Here is a 25,049-nt window from a genome sequence, read left to right on the forward strand (position 1 = left end):
TTTTTTCTAGTCATAGGACATGCTTGTAATTTCTTAGTCTTTCAATAGAATGTCTAGATAATGTGAAAAATATTTATTTCGAAATGTATTGGATTGTAATGGGTCAAGCTGTAGAATGTCTTGGCATTCTCTTAAGCATTTCATGCTTGATCAAAATCTGATTTGATCAAGTATAAAATTAATAGAAAGCCAATTTCAATGTTAAAAATCGGCAATCTATTGAATGCCTGATTTTAAACATCGGTTTGTAACATATGCTTTAATATTTTTCAAGCATTATCAATTTACTGCTGGATAAAGGTCTTCTCCAACGTTCTCCAATTATTTTGATCTTCTTATTGATCCTTCAATTCAAGCCTGTTGCATTTCTAATTTCCTCAGCCTTCTTTTTTGTGGTCTTTTTTTTGGTCAAGAAGATAATTCAAAGTGTTGTTACTCCGGCAATTGAATATATTTTTATGTGGCTAGTCCTAAGTCATTTTAAACGTTTTATTTTCACGATGTCATCGAATATTTTTATTTGAAGTTTTAGCTTCGTCATTGTCTTTTGGTCCTTTCTCCTAATACTAAATAAATATTTTTCGATATTTCTTTATGTTACTCTATATCTTTGTGCAAATATACTAAGAAGGTTCCAAGCATCTGTTTCTTAAATCTTTGATGCAGAATTAATATATATATTTTTCAAACATTTTTCATTATTTTGTAATAATATAAGTCAAAGTAAGTGTAAATTATTATATTTTGCATTTTAGTAACTTGTGGTCATAAAATACAGCATGAAACACCGGTGTCTTTTTCTGCGTTAAGAATAAAATCTTCCAAACATTTTTTTTCTTCTAATTTGTACTTATTTGCAATTATTTAGATCTAAGAGTAACAGTTATTCCTCTTTGAAATTTTTTCAATTAACAAAATCAATTATTGATACAATTTTGAATATAAATCAAAAGAAATCAAACTTTTTTTTAGATTTTAGATGCTAATTCAAATATAACTTCGATAATCTTACTGATTTTTTAGTTAATATTCGACTGTTTTTTAAAATTAAAAAATACCAAAGTATAATTTTGTTTGTAAGAAAGTTCAAGAAAAAAAATATGAGAGAGACGCCGTTGTCCCATCTGGGTTAAGTAACTGCTGGTGATTGATTGAAAATCGATTGGTTTAGACATTTCCCTTTTCTTAATGCATGTATGAAAATGTCTTAGATCAATTGAAAATTTAGTTCTTTACTAACTGTCAAAGTTATTTTACAATGTACTAGTAATTATCACTGTAATAATAAGCCTTACAGATGACGTCCGCAGTTTGAGAAGAGCAGAATTTTCCAACTAGCCTACGACAAATGCATCTATCAATTGTTTATATTTTTAAAATACATGGAAGTAAATAATAGATTCTATAAAAACCATGATAACTAGGTGTATAAGAACTGAAAACTGTATTTTTTCGCGGTTGATAAGTAGCATTAAATGAAAAAAACAAACATATTTCTAAATCCGAAATACAGAAATAATTTCTTTCTGTTGACTATATGAATTTGGAAAATATATAGATAAAAAAGAGACGTAATCTTTCTATCAAGCATTAAAGAAAATTTGCCTTCGGGGAAGAGTTAATATGCATAAAATATTTCCGAAACCGAAATAATTTATTTTGGAAACGGACAACGAACCGGATCGAATTTCTCAATTTATTATGACTTTTTTTCTTAAATTCTAGAATTGCCTTTGGTAACTCAACCAACAATGAACGAAAAAAATTGCTTCCAAAGCTATCTTTCAAATCATTTTTCTCTTATAAATTGCGCAAACTCATCTGATACCCAGAAAAGAAATAAATCTCAGGGTTTTCTGGGAGAGAAAGGATGCAAAAATCTAAAAAAAAGGGAATACTAAAATAAAATAAAAAAACACCCATTTTTCGAGAAAAAGATCTACAAAGATGAATTTCTGTTTCGGAATTCATTTAAATCCTCTTTCTTCTTCCTTTCTTCCTCTTTCATTTCTGAGGGCAAAATAAAAGGAAAAAATAAGGAAAATAAAACCTTACAAAAATGTGCAAAAAGAAAATAGCATTTGCACGCGAGGGTCTTTCCATAGAAAAAAAAATACCGCAAGGAGTAGAACTAAAAACAAAATAAGAATTCTCTGAACAATTTACCATCCGCTTTAAGTTGACATTCGGTCACAATTTCTTTCTCTATTTGTTATGCAAGACTGGTCATCACCATGTTTATCAAAGATATCAGCCTTACAAATAACGATACTTATGGTAAAACTCCATCAGTATGATGATCCTGTAATTGCAGTATCCAGTAAATATTCAAAGTGCATAACGGGTTCCATGTTTTTTTCAGGACCTATAGTTAGACGAATCTGTTTTATAATGATGGCCATAACCGAACTTTTCTTTGCGGTCGACTGAAAAAGTGCAGCTAACTGTTGCTTGATCCAGAGTGACTTTGAATCAGAAAACTTTATGGTTTATTAAGTTCCTTAAACAAATTTAACAGTTCTTGGTATTTGATATTTACTTTAAAGCGAAATTACGTACCAAAACATTGTCCACTGAAAACATTTAAACTTTTTTAGGCACATAATGGCTTCATTTTACAGTTGGGCAGTAATTGGGGTAGGTATCTTCCTTTGAAAGTTTTTATTGTTTTTCGGTTTTTTATTTTTTATTTTATGTTTTTCTACAATTGATTGTTTTCGGGGGTTTTAACGTAGAAATCGATCAAACGATCTCTTGTAATCAAACGGTATCTTGAAGTTAGTAATTGCATATTTACAAACTACAAAAAATTTACTTTCGCAGGTTAATTGACCAAACATTGCGCCAACACTTTCTTCTGGGAAGTAATTACGGGGTTCGTATTTGATGTTTATTTTAAAGCAAAATTACATACCACAACACTGTCTACTGAAAAATTTCTACTTTTTTCGCACATAATGACTTTATTTTACAGAGTGGGAGTAATTGTCGTAGGTATCAACATGGTCGTAGGTTTTCCGTTGAAAGATTTGATTGCTTTTTGGCTTGTTTGTTTTTATAAGTTTTTCTTCAATTGATTATTTTCGGAGATTTTAACGGAGAAATCTATCAAACGATCTCTTGTAATCAAACGGTATCTTGAAGCCAGTAATTGCGTATTTACAAACTATAAAAAGTTTAGTTTCGCAGGTGGTTTGACCCAATATTGGACCAATGCTTTTTTCTGAGAAGTAATTACGGGGTCCGTATAAATTTACTTATTCAGTATTTCTATTTATTTCTTAGAAAAAACTCAATAAATCCATTTCAATAAAATTCGTATAAATGCCCCCTTTTTTAATACATTTATTTTTTACTTATGATTAATATATATGAGAGGAGATCTGTATATTTAAAAAAATATGATTATACTGTAAATTTACATGTTCAGTATTTCTATTTACTTAGAAGAAACTCAATAAATCCGTTTCAATAAAATTCGTATAAATGCCCCTTTTTTTAATATATTTATTTTTTACTTATGATTAATATATATGAGAAGAGATCTGTATATTTAAAAAAATATGATTATACTGTAAATTTACATGTTCAGTATTTCTATTTACTTAGAAGAAACTCAATAAATCCGTTTCAATAAAATTCGTATAAATGCCACTTTTTTTAATATATTTATTTTTTACTTATGATTAATATATATGAGAGGAGGTCTGTAAATTTTAAAAAATATAAAAAATTAAAAAAAAAAAGCTTAAAATATATTTGTAAATTTTTTTCCTATCTTTAAAACGTGTGAAAACAATGCATTTTTCAAACAAATAATATTGGTGATTTAGAAAAGAATTTAAAATATAAAAGCAATTAAAGATAATAGTAATTCATTGGTGATTTAGCTGATTCTAATTTTAATTATTTTGCAAATAAATTTAAACTTTTAGTTTTCTGATCTAAACAGTGTATGCAAATACATTAAGAATATGGTGAGAGAAATGTAAAACACGTAAATAATCAAAAAGGAAATTATTAAATTCTAATATTAAAAATATCAAAGACATCTAGTGAAAGCAAATGTTCGAGTTGTATTTTTAAAAGAGAAACTGATAATGACCACAAATTATTTTAGTTAAATTCACGTGAGAATTACTTCAAAATAAGCTATTTATACGTCATTGTAAACACGCATAATCTCATATGCGTGTGATTGTGAAAAAAAGAATTAACAGCTACTTTATAAACGAAACCTAATTTAAATTCCTTATAAAAAATGAACAATGAAATATACTTATTAAAAAAATCCTTTGTGCTTAAATTTGTATAAAAAAAAGCTAATTCTTAAACTAATTAAATTTTTATTGAGTGAAATGCTGCACTGATAAGTATTTTTTTCCTACATTTTCCAACAAAACCATCTATTTCAAGAAACAAATTTTTTTCTGCGAAATTTTTTTCACCTTTTTCTGATTTACATAACTCCAGCTCTTTTTACTGGTCGTTTCATTTTCAAGAAAATAAATTTTTTTTTTTCATCTTCCTAATCTTCAAATTAAAATTCAGGAGTTTATTCTACATAAGAATAATTTTTAGTTTTCTTCGAAATATACATTTAGGTTTCTGAGTAGAAAAATTGCGAAAAGTAAGCAATGAATGAATTTGAATACGTTACATAATTTCTGGAAGCTTCGCTCTTTTTCCGTGAATTTGCTTTCTTTTTTTTTATTCTTTTTGAAATAAATGCTGCTGATTTATTACACGGCTGTTAAAAACGAAAGTAATTTTCTGTGAGCTATTTCTTTTAGAGTCAACGAAAATAGCACAATCATTTGCTTCAATAAACATAATGGTTATGTAAGAATTGATGAGGAGAAAACATAATGCATCTTCATTGTGGTTGGAACATGTTCCTTATTTTCATTCGCCAGATTTATTAAAAGAATCTATAAAAAGCCAGTAATAAAAAGTGAAGAGATTACTGATTTTTCTAAACTTTATATGATGAAATTTTAGGTTTTTATTCTTTGCAAAATATTTCAATTTACATAAAATATTTTCATAATAAATTTTTGTTCATATTGAAAATGCTTTGGCTGAAACTATTGATAGCCCACGCGTAACATGGAAAACTGGCTAGCAGCCAACAAGGACGAATCAAAAAAGCTCAATCAAATAGGGGTGCAGAGGTGTGAAGATTGCATATTTTAGATTATTATGCATATTGTGGAACTCGGTGACAAAATGAATAGCTCATATCTTCTGGCTGACACCCCTGACAACTAATCGACTGGTATGTTTTCGCCTTAAAAACGCATCTTTATCTTCGTTGATTTATCAGTAGTTGTTGATAGCCATTGCATTTGTTTGATTTTCAATTTTTGCCACGAATTTTTGAATAGGATTTCAAAATAAAGGCTCTAAATACATTATTATTCACTGTATTTTTTATTTAATATTTGTAATATATCTAAACAGTATAAAGATGTTATATTAAGCCTTATTTAAAGAACCTATGTAAGTCAATAATGAAAAGCGGATAATTAATCAATATGTTTTATTTTAGGTGACGAAATTTTGGGATTTTTATTATTCATTTTCAATAAATTGAATAATAATAAAAAATTTAATTTTCTGTAATTTAAAATAAAACTTCTGAATAACTGATTTAGTTACTAAATTTAACTCATGCAATTAATGTTTCTTTTCTTCTTTGACAAAAATAATTTTTGAAATCTATACTGCATTGGTTTAAAATGTCCAAGTCTATAAATTTAATTTTCTTCAAATTTTTTGCAGTTGCAAAAATATATTGAAAGTTTATATCTAAATAATGAATTAAAAAGTTGTTACAAATGATTACCATTACAGTACATTATAAAAACTGAATTTAGATTTATAAGTAAACTTAATTTAATAAAACTTCTTTATAATTTATTAAACGGTTATAATTTATTAAAATCTTCATAATTCATTAAAAATCATAATCTTTATAATTTATTAAAAATGTAAATCAATAAATCTTTGTTTAATTTTTTTATATAATATTAAAAAAAACTTAACTAGCGCATTGAAAATTAACACGTTGAATGACATGTGAGTCACCGGTAACCGGCGAGGCCAAAATTATTAGAAACACATAATTCGAGTAAATTTTTAATTTTTTTTAATATTATTATCGTTGCTAAAATGGTTTGAAGAAATCAATGTAATATAGAACACACAAAAATAGTTTTATTTATATACACAGAGATGCCAACTTGCTCCGGACAGCGAATAAATATTTTCAAGTGGTAGTTTATTAATTGTGATTCTTGGTTTAATAAATTCAATTTAGTGGATTTTTATCCACCACTATTTATAAACAATTCGTAGGCTTATAAAATTCACCACTTTTTTCAGAAACTAGCAAATTACGCTTTGAAAAACTAGCAAATTACGCTAATAATTGCAAATTTAGTTTGTAGTTATTTACCGTTTGGTCAGACGGGCAAGCCATGTAAAATTACCGTGGCATTCAAAGTGCTAATCATTCAAACTGTTTTATAATATGTCATGTATTATGTTTATTGCTACTATATTCCAAACTTTACACAAGAATGTTCATAATATGAATAATTTATCAATATATTATTACTATTCCAAACTTTACTTTTTGTTAAAAAATAAGATAAAGATGTAACAAAAAATATGAAAATTTTCCACTGAAGTTAACTTATTGGGACGCGTGTGCCGAACATCATTTTTTTCCAAGATCTGATCTCACATCTAAGTTGGAAAGATACATATGAACTATCTTGCATAGTTGTTTACCTTTTCTTTAATTCTCTTTATTGAAAGATTTTTAACTCCATGTTTACTTATCGAGGTTGCAAACATATTATGTTACTATCCGCTCGCATGTATTTAATCTATAAATTATCGTATAATTCCGTTAAACAAATAATCACAATCCTAAAAGTTTTGTTTTGTTTCGATTCAAATTCTAATACTGTAAATCGATATTTAGAAATTCTCTCCTTATTCTCGCTATATTCTCCAAATCTAGATTTTTGTTTTCGGAGTTTATCGATCTGAATTTTGGAAAGAATCTTTGCTACTGACTGTATCTGATAGATTGTTTTTCCTTTAGAGTTCTGTTTACTTGTTTTAGAAGTAGTATCGTTTCAGTTTGTTTTAGCAAACTAATACATCAAATACTCCCTCGCTGAAATGACTTGAGGGTTAGGAAGAAACTTGCCTTACGCAAATATTCCTTTAATTATATTTATGTATGTAAGTTGATTTTACAATAATTACGAAAAGATTCGAATATATAATAGCTCTGTTTTGTATATAAATATTAGTCATTACACTTTAATCAAAATGAAGTATTTTTGAATGTTAATGAATTAATATAGACGATTTTTATCAAACTTTAAATAGCTGCCTTTAAGATTTAGAGGCATTTAGATGTCTGTGTCCTAAAGATAAGAGCAATATGTAACCGTTTGACGTGGAATTTTTATTAAATATATTTTTTATACTTTTTTCATTATTTTGTATTAATGTAGGTCAAAGTAAGTGAAATATATTATATTTCACATTTTAATAATTCTGCGCTATTGGTTAAATATTCCAAACCCGGCTTACCTCTGAACAATAATTTTTCAAAATTGCACTGGTTTTCAGTTATTTAGATATAAGAGAAAGTTATTCATTATTGAAAGTTCTTTATTTTACGAAATAATTTAATATATTTTGAAAAAAATGTCAAACTAATTTTTTTTTGATTTTATATTTTGGTACAAATATATAATATCGATAATCTAACAATATGTTTTAGTAAGTATTAGACTATTTCCTTTAATTAAAAAGTACCATAATATATTTTATAATGCTTGTAATTAGAGCATCAAAAAAATGTTTAATGGGGCACCAGTGTCCCATCTGACTCGAAGGGTTTATATCGCTTTCTTATTGATTTAATTGCATACTAAATCTAAATCGCATGATACATTTCTGAAATCAATTTAGAGTTTTGTAATTTCCGCCTTTTTTTGTAAATGATTTTCAAGTTAATTTCTTTAAGTATATATGTCATTTAAGTTAGTCTTTCTCAAAAAATTTTTTACGAAAGTGGTTTTTGGATAGGATGTTTTATTATCTGCATAATGTATATCCAACTTTCTAAACAGCCTGATAGTTAATAAAAGAAATCTATTAGATTATCGGAATTGTTTGTATTGAAACATAAAATCCTAAAATGTAGTTTCATTTTTTTCCATTCATATCAATAATTTAATTTCATTATTTTTATTTCATTAATAATAATTTATTAATAAGTGATTTTGTAAAATAAAAAAATTTCAATGATGAATAACTGTTTCGTTTATATCCGAATAACAGCAAATATGAAAAATTATAGTTTGGAAGTCAGCTGTGTTTGAAAGATTTTACCTTAAACGGAGAAAAGACACCGATGATTCATGCTGTATTTCATAGCAATAAATTATTAAAAAGCTAAATATAATATTTTTCACTTATTTTGACCTAATTTAATAAAACATAATGAAAAAGTATGAAAAATAGGCTTAATAAAAATTGTTCGACAAAAGGTCAAATAAACTATTAGCTTAGAAAATTACTTTTAAGGCAATTTGTTTCAACTCACCACTCAAATAGTCTTCTTGTTCAACTTACTTCAATGTATCTCATTTAGCTTATGGAGTAACTTAATATGAATAAAAAAAAACATAATCGATTAATTTTCTTTATTCATTCCTTTACAAAATATTTCTTGGGTTAGCTTTTTTTCAATGGGCACCTTATTTTTTTCTTCTTATATCTCTCAGACTTAGAGACATCTCTTTAGAGAATAAAAGTATACAAGAAGAAACGCAATACTTTCCAACTAACTCAAACAAAAGAGTGTCTCGCATCTGACAGCTTAATTGGATGAAAAGATTAAACAAGGCTATTTCGGAAACAATATGTATAAATAATGGAGTCTCCAAAAAAATTGGTTCCTGTGGCTCTTTTGCCCTGGCGGAATCTTTTGTCCGATGTGACAGGCGTTGTGGATGTTCTCACAAAGGCTTTTTGTTACTATTTCAAATGCAGATGTGGCAACAGCTCGATTAGCTGATGAGGTTTGGGTTACCAATCGATTGAGATGTTGAAGCCATCATCGTCTCTGGAAATGAAAAAAAATATTGTTTAATGAATGTAATTGAGGTAATTTTGAAACTTTTAGGTACTTTTTTTTCTTCACTGCATATATATTCTTTCATTTTCGCTTCACATCTAATTATAAGAACACTGTTAGGGTTTTAAACAATATTTAATTAGCCGCTATGTGATTAATGCATTAAAATGTTATGTTATACAAATATCCACCAATACAAAATTTTATTTCTATTCACTGGATTCAAATAAAATACTACCCAAAACTTTATTGAATATATATATCTTTTTTTTTAAAAAAAACTCATTGTTGAAACATAAAACTTCATTAATTTTTAAATTTAAATATTTTAAGATATATACGTCAAGTTTTTATGTAAAAAGAATGTTTCTGCAATAGTGAATATTATCTTTATTATCACGCTGTGCTACATAACAAATTATCACTTACCAACAAATACTCAACGTTACGAAAAAATAATAATATTCCGAAGTCATTTTACTAATATTAAAATTATATTTCTGCAATATTTGAAATAAAGTACTTCTTTTAATATAAAAGCAGTTAACACTAGATCGACTGAAACTTAGTGTATACCTATATTGCCCAAAAGCAGTCAAAATGACTGCATTGTGAAAGAATAACTAATGTATAAAGAAATTTGTTTAATTAATTTTTAATATTTTTTATATTATTTACAGTTATATAACAAGTTATTAGTAAATATTAGCAATAAAAAAATTTACTTCACTTGGAAAGAAAATATTAAGTTACGCATTATTATTTGCACATTTTTCACAAATGAAAAGGCAGTCAAAATGACTTCCTTTAGGCAACCTAGTGTTAAGTAACTTTAATATTCTGTCTTTCTACATTACAAAAGTATTACCACTTACCAATAAATATTCACTTTTAAAAATAAAACAGTAATAAGTTTTGATAAATTTTTATAGTAAATGCCATAAAAATTAATAATAGTAAATTAATTATTATTAAAAAATAGTAAATGCCATTCATTTAATACTATACTCTTACTGTAGAAGATATTATATGTTTTAAATAGACAGCATTATAATGAAAATAAACCTACATTCATGACTCCAGAATAGAGCACTTTACCATTCATTTGAATATTCATCCAAATTCAAAGTTCTGACAAGTGTAGTAGATCTATTCACATCATGTATCGCCAAAGCAAGGGAATAAATTTTTGTTTAAGAACTTTTAAAGTTTCGGACGATGAAGGATGGGAAGGATTGTCCTCGGTTCCGGTTTTCGATTAAGAGGCTGTCACGTACGTTGACAACCGGAACCGCGTGTGAGGGTCTCCAATTTTACGCAAAGATGGAACAAACATCCCTCTCATCCCATCCTTTGCCTGACTTTTAAAGATGATGGACTCCCAAAACGGAAGATATTCTTTTAAAATGCTAATCCGGTCTAAAAGAGAACGGAATATATTCCGTCGTGCTGTATTTGATGGAATGGAAACACGCATTCCGTCTTCATTCTTGGCATAGTTGATTTTGGAATATTATGATGTTCGAAATTTAAGTTATTCCATTTGTAAATAGTTTCCCTGGAGTTTAAATATTTGTGTTTGTGTGTGGTATGAATGAAACTATTAAAAGTTAAACTCGAATAATTTCTAAAATGGTTACTTTTGTAGAATAAATCCTTATTTATTTCAAATCCCGTATTTAGAAGAAAAAAAATAGGAGGTGTTCCGTTAAGAACGCCCTTTACATGCATTTTTATAATCCTCATCATAAATGAATACAAAGAAAAGTAAACAGATTGGATCTCGCAGATTAATATTTAAACTCGGAGAAATCAAGAACACTGTTAAAATCTAACAAATAACAATACAGGGGAATGGATGTAATAAACAACAATACAAGTTTCGTTAAATACAGTCACTTCAAGGTGTTTCCAAGAATTTTCTTTCCCCACTCCTTTGTTTCCTCCCCCAATCCACTTCCTGTGCTGAGATTTGTTAGATTTCTATAGGTTTTTTTGGATTGCTAAAATGACATGTTTCAAAATCTATTCAATTTGGACAGTAAACCCAAGTACAAGTTATGCAAATGAGCATATTTCTTGTCAATCTAATTATCGATATCACAAAAATTATTACTATGAAATAATTTATAATAAATAATTACTGTTAGCCTTGCGTTAAATTCCATAGTTCGTCCATGAGACATTAAGGAATTTATATGCTTCTGCATACAATAGGGAAAAAAATATCAACTTTCTAAATGTCTTCTCTATCGGAGCAACAAACTAAGTGTGGCCCTGGCCTTCTTTGGAGTGAAATTCTATGTCATTCTATTGTTGGCTGATGATTGTAGTCAAATTATTTTTTTTCGAACATCGATTATTTTTTTATCTTATTAGGTTACTAGCTAATTATAACCACTGAATCACTATAAGTGTATAATATATTAAATAATAGTTTTCTTTAATAAATATTTTTTTCATTTCATAAAATTAGTATGTTTTTAAGTTGGTACTTCTCCTATGATTATGACATTTTAGTTTACCTAACATGTTTCGTAAAGTTCTTTTAAGTACAGGAAAAAAAAATTATCTTCATCAGTAAATGCTCATATTTAGGCCGTGCCTGTGAGAACGTGTCAAGAATCAAAGTTTTGCTAATGAAACATTTGATTTTCCTCTACTAATGAAATTAGAGTTCAAGTAATAGCCTTATTATCATCTGTTAGCAGTTACGGTTATATTGTAAACCTTTTGCATCACTAGTCAATAATACAATATCTAGTTCTAATTAAGCATTATCATTTTTAATCATGAATGAATATGGGTTGTATATTTTTAAAGCTTATTAATTATTATAGGAAAAACATTTTTTCATTTAAAAAATATTTTTCTAATAATAAATTTATGTGTATATTTTTTGACACCAGCTTTGCGAAATAGATACACAGCTGATGCTAACAAAGTATTTTAAGCGTTTCGCTTCATTTTTCATCTAAGTAAAATTTCAGATGGTTTTCGTTATTTTTTTAACGGAGTACCTTATAAATTTTAAAGTAATAGCTTCGATCATTATTACAGAAAAGGAGAGAAATGAAACTCATTCTTTACATTCAGTCATTTATTTTGAATGATATAAAATGACTTTTTGAACCTTGCTAATTCCCAAGTTCATCCCCAAAAATACCTTTCTCTTAACAGCTTTCCTACTCACTTTTTTATCGTCAATTTTCTTTGTGCATGATAGATTATGAACTGTCGCGTGTTATGTTGTTCGGCTTTTGCTCGCTTCCTGTTTGTCTCTAATGATCTCTAAAGTATGAAAAATGAATGTGAAAAAGATTGATTGTTCTCTAGTCAATGATGCTTTCATTTTTAAGGGATAATTTTAAAGTTGAAAGCCATTTTCGTTGAAACGATAGTTCTTATTTTTTCAATTGCTGTTTGAAATTCTAATTTCTGATAAGTTCCGTTTCTGAGTTATGCCTTTCTTTTAAAAATATGCTGAGTGATATTTTTGTGTAGATAGAACTTTGTCAATAAGGTATTAATTTTTAATGAAACATTTTTAAGTCGCGAATAATTTTTATTTCAAGAAATAGTCCAGCATCTCCCTTATCTGTCAGTTCTCTTTGAATTTCTGATTTCTGACAAAATCATTTTTTTAGATACTTTATTAACACTTAAAGGGAATTTTTGGTTCGAAAATGTTATCTCTAAATTTTTTACTATGATTTTCTTTAGAAAAAAAATTTTTTTAATAGGAATTAGGTAAAACATATGATCTTGCATACGTTAGACAAACTAAGCGTGCCCTTAAGCTTCGACTTAAGGAACGCGAAAGATTTATCAAAAATGGAGACATTAATCGATTAACTATAACTCTTCAAATCACAGGTTTGAGTTTATTTCTTTCTAAAATCATTCAATACTGTTCATTATCTTCCGAACTTGATTTTCGGGAGTCATTCTATATTTTGAAGCATTCCAACAATTTAATGATCTATCTAGTATGCCGCCGTTTCTTAATATTCGGAAATCTATTTTAATTTTATCTATTGCAGCTCTCTGGGATTCCCTCCGAATTCCCTCACACCTTTTTCTTATCTCTTTTTTTTTAATTTTCTTGTTCAAACTTGTTCCTCTGTACCTAATGGTTACTTTGGTTACTACTTTGCACGGTTTCATCTCTTCACTTTCTCTACCATCACTTGCTACTTAAAGAAAGAGAAAGGTAAAACTATAGTACGTCTATTTATGTACTATTATTTGTGCTTTATTTACGCTTTTTTTTCTTTGGCCTTTAGTCTGCATAGCACAAAGCATACCTCTATACTTTACTGGAAAAAATAAGATAATCTGAAAATGATGTAATCTATAGATATCTACGATAAGACTAAAAACGGTTCTCCAGTGAGTTAGTAAATAAGAGTGCACACAAATAAATAAGTGAATTAATGAGTGTTGATAAAAAAAGAATGTATAAATAATCAGTGATAATAATCAATGAGGATTGGATAAAAGTGAGTATGTGCATACAATTTGAAGTATTAAATAAAGGAGTGAATTAACTAGTAATTTGAAGAGCGAGTAAGAATTTAGTTAAGTCGAGAATTAAATTACTACAATTTACTTTGGAAATAGCATTTAAGTTTAAATAATTCATTAATCTGAGATGATTACTAGAATTCAAAATTGCTTAAACTTTTGTTGACAATTATTACCAAAATTCTATTAAGGAGATGGCTAATTTTGTGATGATAATCACATTTATTTATTCATTAAAATTATTTCATTAAAATTACTCTAACTGGAATTAATTTAATTAGAATAAAATAACCGTGACCAGAACATTCTCATATGCATTTAGTTTAAATAAAATAAAAATATATAAATATGAATTTGAATACATTTTAATTAATTTTAAATTAATTTTAGTTTAAAGTAAATTTAAATGTACGCAAGTGCTAAAAGAAGTTATACAAAATCTCTGATATATATTATTTTAAATTAAAGATACAGATTTTTTAGGAACATATTTTGTAAGAATTGTGCTTTAAAATTTATTTCTTCATTCCCTCATGTTTTAAAAATCGGAATACATGCAACTATATTAGGATGAAATATTTTGAAAGTTTAAAGGAAATGTATATTCTAGATGCCATTTCTACTTTAAATATTCTTTTTTTGAGGTACAATTTTTTAAAAGCTAAGTAAATAATATGCCATCGCACATACTTTTTGGTCTTCTATGAGATTTAAATTAGTTTAAAACTTCGTATTTCATATAAACGTTAAGATACATAAAAATGCTACATTGGATCTATATTTTGTAAAATCCAAACATTCGAAATAAAAATAGTGCACCATAAGACCTACTAAAAATATTCTCCCGAGACCCGAGCTTTATATAACGGCAGAAAATGTGATTTTTACTCAGAAGATGCGATTTTATTACTTTGGCAGCATAAATTTTTCCAGTATAAGTTTTTTTTTTTAAATGATAAATCCTTATATTTAATATTTTTCTCCTCTCAGTTAAATTTCACTTTTTTAAAGAATTGGAAAGTTTTTTATCTTATTTTAATTAAAATCTTCAAAATTTAGTATTGTATGTTATTATTTAAAAACATTTAGAATAATTCGAAGCGTGAAGAATGATGCAAAACGCATAGAAATGTTTAAATACATTAATATTTGTTCAAAATATGTATAAAGCTCATAAAGTAATTTATAACGTGTGAAGCAAGCAAATAGAATAATAAAAGCAAGTAGAATGCTGGGAAACGTGTGGAATAATGTGAAGCATATAGAATAATGGTAAACATGTAGAATAACGTGGAACATGTAGAATAATATGGAACATATAGAATAATGGGGAACATTTGTTCAAAATGTATACAAAGCATGAAAAATAATTTATAAGTGTGAAGCGATAAAAGCATGTAGAATGATAAAAAAGCATGCAGAATAATGTGGAACATGCAGAATATTGCGAAACATTGGTAAACATGAAGAATAATAGGGAACATGTAGAATAATGGGGAACATGAAGAATAATGTGAAACATGTTTGAATAGTTTTGAACATTTTTGAATAGTTTTGAATATTTTTGAATAGTTTTGAACATCTTTGAATACTGTGGAACATGTACAATAATGTGGAACTTGTTGAATAATCTGGAACATTTTTGAAATATGTGAAACATGTAGAATAATGCCGAAATATGTAAAAGAGTACAAAAAAATAAAATACAAGTTATGATGCGTGTAAACATACCTTGTTTGAATAAAGGTGTTCGCTTTGATCTGATTTCCCCCTTTTAATTCATTGTTATTTCTGAATTCGTTTCGTTTAATTCCTTTTTAACATCCCTTTTCATTCAAATTCAGCTTTTAAACAAATAGAAATCGTGTTTACTTCTGTACAATTTTCTATACATTCACGGGTGTTTCAGCACCCAATTCTAAAACGCACATAATTGTGTATTAAGTTTTTTTAGTGTGTTTAACGAAGATGGTAACTCAATTTCATGATGCGTACTCTTTTGAATCAGATTTTATGCATTGACTTTTCTATATTTCTATATTGCACCATTAGAATTATAAAGCTTTCAATATGAAGTGGCAGGAGTAAAAAAAAAGCGTGAACTTCAATCTAAATATTTGGCAAAACCTTACATCTGCATTAAAATAATTTAAGGGGTTTTAATATTTCATGATAAGAAAATAAAAGAAAAATTTAATTCAAAAAACCTTGTAACAAATATCTATTTTCGCATCAATACCTTTCACAAAATCTCAATGAAAGCAACCTTTTCACCACAATCTGAAAAGAATCCATCTTTTCAAAGAATACAACCTAACTTATCAAATATTTATGAGAAAAGATGAAATGCTGCCTCCTTTTTTTTTCACTTTATATCTCTAGATCTTTTCATATGAAAATTCTACTGTTTCGATTTTTCTTATTTGCAAAGCAAATTAGCTCTTTCAACTGAAGTGAAGTGAGATGTATTTACTTTGTTTCTGGTGATGCTTCTGAGGCAGTTTGATTGAGTTTCAGAGCGCTAATTAGATTTGCTTCCTTCAAGGTCTTCTAAAAGTTAGCGTTTGCTTATTTTTCATTGACATTTCAACAAAAAAAGTAACTAGTTTTAAGATGACAATTGAAATAAGCGATTTCCAAACATTTTGAGGCATTTGCAGTTATTAAATTTGTGAGAGAACCGTAAATTAAAACTAAAAATAGTTAAGTCTTGTACTTAATTTACATCAATCCAATTACTTCATTTGAAACAATATCGCTTAAAAGATAACATTTTTCTTTCCATATTTTTTTTTAATGAAAGCAGGCGAAATGAAGTTTATAGTTATTTAATTTATTTAGATTCTTAATAAGGTTAATTTGTATCATTAGTAAATACATTGTTATTGTTTATTGTGCTTCGAAGCATTTTATAAAATTTGGTTAATTGGGTTCTGTACTATTTCATAGTTTTAAAAATAAAAAATTAAAGAAAATTACCCATTATAAATATGAATTTGGCTTTTGTAAAATTGTATATAGAAAAGCTGATTTTCATGGGTTATTAAAATAAGTTTCTTAGACAAATTGAGAGAGTTCGTAACTAATTTTTCAATACAATTTTTATTTTTTATTAAATTTGTTTTCACTGAACTCTACTGTCTCGTGAAAATAATTGTACATTTTTATTATTTCAAAACTATTATATTCGATACAACTAAATACAAAACAGTAAACTCTGTTTAATTAACTGCTAAGTATATTTTTTGTTGAATGAATTAAGGTATCTGACTAGTGCGAAAATATGATTTTGGGAAAAAAAAAATTTAAAATGAGTTTATTATTAATTTATAATTCCTATACTCTTAGCTTTTTAAAAATACATTACTTTCGTTTGTACTACAAGTATTTACAAAGTTATAGCGGTTTTTTGCAAGGTGATAATAGTGGATTGACTATGATTTTAAGTCTTTAAATTCGTTTATTTCAAAATCAATTTTTTTTCCGTTTTGCAACACCTTAAACACAATATCTCATGATTGTTTAAAAATAATAGTCTACAATTTCTCATGAGTGTTTATGATTATAACATGCATGTTTTGAACTACAGACTAAGGGAAAAAAGTCCTTTTTTATACAAGTTTTTTCGCAAAGAGCAAGTACGGAAATTTTTAAAAATTTGCTTTTGAAATATTATATTTAGTGTTATGACGACAATATAACTCGGTAGTATATACACTTGCTTATATGCTTATAGTTCAAAACATAATTGATAGCCTTCTAAATAAAATCCTCGAAGAATTTTTGGTTTTTGGAGGACATTTTTTTTACTGTGTTTAGCGTACGTGTAAAAAGTTGCCTTATTCTTACCTAAAAATGGCCATTAAAATAATAGTAATAATGATTATTTGTTTTGCTAGTTTTATAAGTTTTTACACAAAATAAAACAAACTATATGAAATATATATGGCCATTTAAGAAATAATAATAATAATTATTATTTGTTTTGCTAGTTTTTTAAGTTCTTACACATGAAGAAACAAAAGTTGTCGAAACTAATTGGATACTTTACTTATGTAAATATTTTCTCGAAATTAGTACATAATATTTTAAGCAAAAATCATCAAATTATAAAAAATTGTTATTCAAATATAATTACATAATTCAAATTATTAAAATATTGTTTAAATGAACATCTTTCTGTAATTTTTTTTAAAAAAAGTGATTGGTATTAGCATTTAACTTTTTGAAACTAAATTACCTTGTCCGAAAATTTAAATGCTTATTACTTAGAAATTGCAAAAGAGTTATTAAAAACTATTTTATATTCTTTAGAATTTAATTTGATTCTTCCATTTATTTTCATAAATTTCACGGGGTTATCTACAGATGTACTGTGAACATGTTTCAGAAAATTTCTCAAACTATAACTATTTCTCAAACTTTTAGGATGTAGTTTGATACATTTAGAAATTGAAGATCCTTCATTAATTTATTTTTATTAAAAAACGACGTATGCAAAACATTTTGCATATACTTTGTAAATATTTTAGCAACTTTATTTTTCAACAATTATTTTGTTTATTTATTTAAATTTTTTTTTTTACAATTTTTTTTATTTATTTTCATCTATTTATTTAAAAAAAGCATTTTGCTCATATTTCGCAAATATAGATAATTTGTGGTACTTTTGGTACTATTCTTTAAATTTTTAAGAACAATTATATTGTTTTTAGTATATTAAAGAATATTAAAATTATTGTAAATTGGGTTAAATATTAAACGCCAAGAAACAAGAATGTTTTTCCCTGTAGCTCTTTTCTGAAAAATGTACATTTTTCAGTTAACCATTGTCATTAATATTAATAGTTACATGAGGCTTAATTCTAAATCAACTTATTCCTTTTACAACTTGAACTAAGTATTTTGATAAAATTCTTATTCCGTAATTGAGCATTAAATTCATTACACATTTTTAAGATCCTATTTTGTTCCACGAATAACAAACGCGTTTATAATTAGTCTTCGTTAAAGAAACACATAAAAACTTCAATAAAACATTTTCCGTTTAACTCGTTTGAAATATAAAAGTTTTAATTAATTTTCTTATAAAATTTATTTACACATTTTATGATTGCACTTCAGAAGCATGTCCCAATTCCGAAAGTCAATTAAATATTAAAACTCACAGAAATATTTGTGATCCTCCTTCAAGTGAAAAAGCTTAGTTTTATTGGCATTGTTCAATTAAATATCTCAGACTTCCTCTGTAAAACTAGAAAAAAAGAAGTGAGTTTAACTAGAAACTTTCTAACATGATAAGTAATAAACTTTTTAATTGCTGCCACAGGCTTACGTATTTTTAAATGCTTTAATCTTAGATTAGCAAATAAAGCATAATGCAAATTTTATTACTTTACTGTTCTCTATAACTTTTCTACATAGATTCATGAAACTTAAATAAGTTTATTATTTTACCCAGAAATAGCCAACCTTTTCCATATTTTTATTTGACAAACGAGTTAATGTACGCCATGTGACACAAGCCCTACATTTTTACTCTGTGATCTCGAATAGTAAGGTATTCTTCATTTTGGGTTTAAAAATAACAAAAATATGCAAAGCAAATTTGGTTTTGGTTGCATTTTGGGGTGGTAAAACGCTCGAAAAGCTTGGCTTCAAATTTTCAACCCAAAATCCACGTAATTTTAAAGCTATTCGAAATTTTCCTGGTGAAAGCAATCTCAAAATTTTAACGGTTGAAACGTGATAAATTTTCTTTTTGAAGTATTTTTAAACCTACTTTAAAAATTTTTTTAAATAAATTTATTTCTTAGATCAATCAGTTTTTAACTTAAACTTTCACTACTAGAATTTTTGCTCTTTTTTGACATTAGTTTTTGATTTCTTATTTGATCAGTTACAATAAAAAGAAAAAACCTTTTGTCACTATTTTAAATTTCAAGACTCTTAGGTTCTGATTATAAAAATGTTTTATTCTGACATTAAATTAATAATAAGACTTTAATGACATTTTTACCAATTGAACAATTCAACTTATATTAAATTTAGAAGCTAATTTTAGCGTTGTTTTTCTTTCAATTTTTACTGAAAGCGTGAAAATAAATAACTTATATTCTTTAACATTGCGAATAAATAGCTTAAAACCTCTTATTCCAATGATCAAAATGTGTTATATTCGAACCAGACATTTATATTAAAGCATTTAATGATGTTTTTTAACAACAAAATATTTTTATCTGCATTTATTAGCTTATACTTAACTAGAAATCTAGTTATAATATATTGTTTTCTACATAAAATGTGAAACTAGAGTTTACCTATTCTTTAACCTTTTGACGCAGAATTTTTATTAAGCATATTTTTCTTTCTTTTTTCATAATTTTCTATTAGTTTAGATCAAAATAAGCGAGAATTTTTTTCTTAGCATTTTAATAATTTATGGTTATGAAATACAACATGAAACATCAGCATCTTTTTTCTGCGTTAAAGGTAAAATCTTTCAAACACTCAACAACACCTCACTTCCAAACAGTAGTCGTACACTTCCTTTGGTTATTTAGACCTAAAGAAAACAATTATACATCATTAAAGTTTATTTAATTTACAAAGCAATTATTGATAAATTTTTGAATCCGAATAAAAAAAATTGAAGTTACTTTTTTGTTACAAATATAATTTCGATAATCTAACAGATTTCTTAGTTGGACTGTTTCTTGGACTGTTTTTCATGATTAAAGAAAATACCAAAATTTATTTTGCTTGTAATTAAAGCCATATGAGCCAGTGTCTTCCATCTCCATCAAAGGGTTAACATATCAAATAGTTAGACCTAATCTCGTATCTCTCGATTATAAAAATAAGACATTTATATTTTAGCAACGGTATAAATTTATACACGGTAATTGAACTGTGCTAAATTAAAAAGCCAATTTTAACGTACTTCCTACAAAAAATGTTAAAGTGTAGTTTACATAGATTACTTTAACAATACAAATAAAAAAGCTTTAAACCTCGCATTTCGATTATAAAAATGTGTTTTATTCTGTGGAGTACTTTCTTTTAAAAAAGCATCTTCGTGAGAAAGCTCTTTAAATGCTCTTCATCGTAAATTCACTTTGTGGTTCACCGACAGCTATCGGAGAACAAGTGATTGATGGCATAAAAAATATATTTTTATTCTGAAAGCTTCCTTAAAAATATCTCTTAAGAGCATTTTCCCTTCACCCTTTTTACGAATTTTTACGAAATATACGTTTTTTTTGGAAATAAATGCATTGAGCATTATACGGTGAAAGACTCTGGACGATACAGAAAAATTGTTGAATATTAATGCCGAAGTTTATGAAAGTGTAAAGATTTGTTGCATTTTAAATGAGATGATACATTATAGATAACTATTTTGAACTTTAGGAGATAATCCTTCTTTACGAGGAAGAGAATTGGTTTCGATCATTGCTAAGTCCACATTTAAAGCGAAACATGGAATGCTATATATTTTATTATAAATATTTTATAAAATTGTAAAGATATTGAATTCTGAAAAGAATAACGGAATATATAACTATTTTTGCTATGAATTGAGGGAGATTGTGAACTAGTATGAAGACTAGACGCCTGAAAATAAAGTGACGAAAAGAGCTGACCTGGCTGTATGGTGGTCAAGGAGTTGGCCACGTACCAAAGAGATCCAAGGTTTGAATCCCACTTTAGACATGTGTGTAATTTATCAGTTCCTTTTGTCCTTCTTGTGTTGTTTGGTTGACATTTATCCATCTATATAGTGACTACGATAAAGTGATTATTAGAAAGTTAGATACATTATTTCATCTGAAAAAAAAATAGAATAACGAAATGTTTCTTTTAATTTTGACTAAATTTGTTTCCTCGAAGAAGTGATGATGGTTATTTCGTCACTTTGACAAAATTTTTGCTCGGAACATTTACCAGAAAACTGTTTCGTCAACAATGTGAAATTTCCTTTAAATTTGAGCACCCATTTTTTTAAAATGCTTATAGTTGTTACAGTTAGCTTTTTGGAAATCAAATTAATATTAATTCAAATTTTTATTGAATTTCATATTGTCACAGTCTAGTTTGAAATATATAAAAAAATCAATGCACTTATAAACTATCAATATATTAAACTTTTTTGTACGTAAAATATGATCTTAATACTTATAATTTTTCTCGATGTTTTTGAGTTCGGCAATGGAAAATATTTACTTGCATCCTCTTTGGATGCTTGATTAGATATAAGCCCGGCTCATGGCTCATGGATCACCGACTCATGAATCAGACCAAGCTAGTGCTAAATCGTAGAGGATTGGTGGAAAATAATTCATTTTCGTCAAAAGTTTAAAAGCAATCCATTAGAAATGAGGCTAAATGAAGCATTATTTTTAACAAAAAGCTGAATAATTAAGGCATTTATTATAATATCATGTAGTACTTCATAATTTGTTTCTTCGATATTTTGCATAGTCTTTGAAGTGTTTTGAAACTGTAATGTTAAGCTTAGTGTTATGTAATGTCCAATTTCATGTGTTTCGAAATGCTGCAATGTAATCAATTTCAAGATTATCAAAATAATTTTAAACGTGTGGTTTTAATCGTGCACTTAATGCTCCGATACCTGGCCAATCAAGCCATTATATCGAGTTGACTTTTATTTTATTATTTAAATTTTTAACGAATATTTTGTCTGTAGAAAGAACTCCCCTCGGTATAAAGTCTAAAGCAATCAGCAGCTAAGGAAGCAGGAAACAGAGCGTTTCAAAAGGGGGGTTTCTATCTCCTTTGATTCCCTTTCTCTCGCTTACCACCTGTCAAATATTGACCTAACACCCCTAATAGAAATAGTTAAACCTCGTAACCCTAGTCACCGCCCTTGCTCCTGACAAATGGCGAGAGGAGTTCTTTCTATAGACAAGCTACAGCTACACAATTCAAGATAGTTTATCAACTTACAATTATTAATTAGTTGTTTTCTTAATACTGACGCTAAAACTGAATCTTTAATATGTTTGTTGAAAATCAAATCTTTTTTTAGAGAATAAAGCACGTAAAATGTTGCCTTTCAAGTGAAGCACCGCATTCCAGACGTTCAATTCAGCCGATGTTTTGTACGTCAAAAGTTTCTCTATCCCACCTAAATCACTCTACAATCTACTCATCATTTACACAAGCCATACATTAAAACACATACTGGAAACAAGATGACAACGATAGCTATTCTTTCATATCAAATGTACGGAAAATTCCCATAATTCCCACGTTAGTTTCATCCAAAATAATAAAACAACACTTTATACCTCACATTTCATCGTTGATTGAATAGCGTGAACGAGAATCTTCTTCGGAAACCGCCATCCCATGCTTAAATAAACATCTCTTCACACAGTAATCTATTTTTCATGCCTTTGAATCTAGATTCTTTTCTCACTTCTATAAAATCTGGAAGATGGATATGGGCGTTATCGTTCCCCAGCGATTTGATACAAGTGGCGAATCCTTCACAAAATTACACTCCATTATCGGTTCTTTAAACTGCCAAATGAGGTTGGGTGAGGATACGTATACTTAATGAAACATAACACCCTTGATATTTGTTGAAATGTTTGGATTATTTATTTTTTTATTTATTGGTATCGTCTTTTCTCACCACACGTTTTCAACAGTTGTGATTTGAGGTAAGGAAAAAAAGGTTACTGTAAGTAGTTTCAAAGATTATGAGCATTATCGTTTTCCCTGCCTCATTATCCTTAAAGAGGTGAAATGCCTTTTCATCGCCTACAAGGGAGAGTATAAAAGTATAACTATGGATATTGACTTGGGAAAATCATTATCATAACAATACCTCGTTTAGACGTTGGTACGCAGAAAAGGACCGAGCTTGAATGAAGTAGCTAAGAACCTTCACTTTCCTTCATCCTTACTTACCGGTTAAAAGTGCGATTTTTTTTTTTAATTTTCTTCTTTCAAGTAATAACTTATATTTTTAAGATGAGTTTAAAAACTTTTTTTATTTGTGATTTTTTTAGTTCAGAAATACTAAATTTAAAAATATTTAGTTGATTTGATGTGCAGTGAGCAAAAAAATAAACAGACCAGCTTAAGCAACTTTTGATTTTATGATAAGATTTTCACGTTCAAGGACTGAATCTTAATGGTTCGAGAGGATGACCAAAAATATGCTAATTAATTAGTGCAGATGATATTTGAAGACACGAAATCAAACACAAACGATGGATTCGAATTTCTGATCCTCAAAATATAGGTGGTAGCCGCAATCTAGAAAATATAGTTCCTATAATTTTGGTCAAGATAGTTAAGCCCCTCCATGTTAATTTTACTTTTTGCGTATTTCTCGAGAAATTTTTAAGTGAATTGAAAAAGTTTTACACACAGTTATAAAACCCATTTATCCAAAGATAGTAAATATAGTATACTTTTAATAAATATTTAAAATGTTTAGTTTTATTTAATAACAACCAAAAAAAATATGAATTGTAATTTTTTTGCACCTTTTTGAAGAATGTAATTTTACATGGCAAAATACCATGTTTGAGCGAAATCGGTCCGATACATCCCCTAAAATTGAATTTTAAAATAGTCTTATTTCTGATTTTGTAGCTTATGATATCGTCTGAACTAATTAATTAGCATATTTTAGAGCACCTCCTAGAACCATTAAGATTGAATCCTAGAAAGTGAAGATCCAATCATAAGATCAAAAGTTATTTAGTGTGATCCCTTTTTTTGCGTACTGTGCATTAAATTTTTTTGAACTGGAATATTATATTTACTTAATGGAAAATAATTATTTAATACAAAAACAGTTTTGTTAAAGCATATTTATTAATAGATAGATTTCACACATGGTTTGCCTTAGGTTAAACGTAGCACTTTTCTGTAGAGATACTGGCATTTGTAGGAAAAATTTCGCACATACACTGTGAAGCTAAAATAGCACTTACAGATAAGATAACCAGTAAAGCTTAGCGAATTCTATCGTATCTATAATTTAAAATCGTTACCATCCAAAACTCAGATTAAGAATTTTAATAGGATAAGGAACAACAAATCATATTTCCAACTTTAATGGTTTGTTATTTATTATTGTATCAAATGCTTTAGCAATGTGAGAAATTTCTAATAATTTCATACTTTTCGGCCAATTTGGCATTGTAGATAATGCTTAGGCATCGTATGCGATGCTAGATTTCCATGTCACAGATAACATAGCTAAGCGAAATAATAAAGCTGCTCTCTTATCAAAAATACCTCCAATTTAAATACATTTGAATACATATTTGTATCATTAGCTTTTATAGATGAAAATATACAA

General features: G+C 27.4%; 1 protein-coding gene and 1 long non-coding RNA gene across 5 annotated transcripts in view; one reads left to right on the forward strand and one right to left on the reverse strand.

Moving 5' to 3' along the window:
• Positions 1 to 25,049, forward strand: part of LOC107444593 (uncharacterized) — a 209,408-nt gene that overhangs the window by 55,903 nt on the left and 128,456 nt on the right. The window lies entirely within an intron of this gene.
• LOC139425135 (uncharacterized) overlaps positions 8,591 to 25,049 on the reverse strand; it is a 53,296-nt gene continuing 36,837 nt past the window's right edge. The window contains exons 2-4 of one of the 4 annotated variants that reach the window (XR_011636365.2): positions 21,346 to 21,486; positions 18,868 to 20,264; positions 8,591 to 9,160 (exon numbers count right to left, since the gene is read on the reverse strand). This is a non-coding gene — a long non-coding RNA (uncharacterized LOC139425135). Of the gene's footprint in view, positions 9,161 to 18,867; positions 20,265 to 21,345; positions 21,530 to 25,049 lie in introns of all 4 variants that reach the window. The other 3 variants (XR_015434767.1, XR_015434766.1, XR_015434768.1) reach the window with 3 other exon arrangements.

The sequence above is a fragment of the Parasteatoda tepidariorum genome, chromosome 6, assembly GCF_982258835.1.
Source record: "Parasteatoda tepidariorum strain Cologne lab strain chromosome 6, Ptep-v5.0, whole genome shotgun sequence".
Classification (NCBI taxonomy): domain Eukaryota; kingdom Metazoa; phylum Arthropoda; class Arachnida; order Araneae; family Theridiidae; genus Parasteatoda; species Parasteatoda tepidariorum.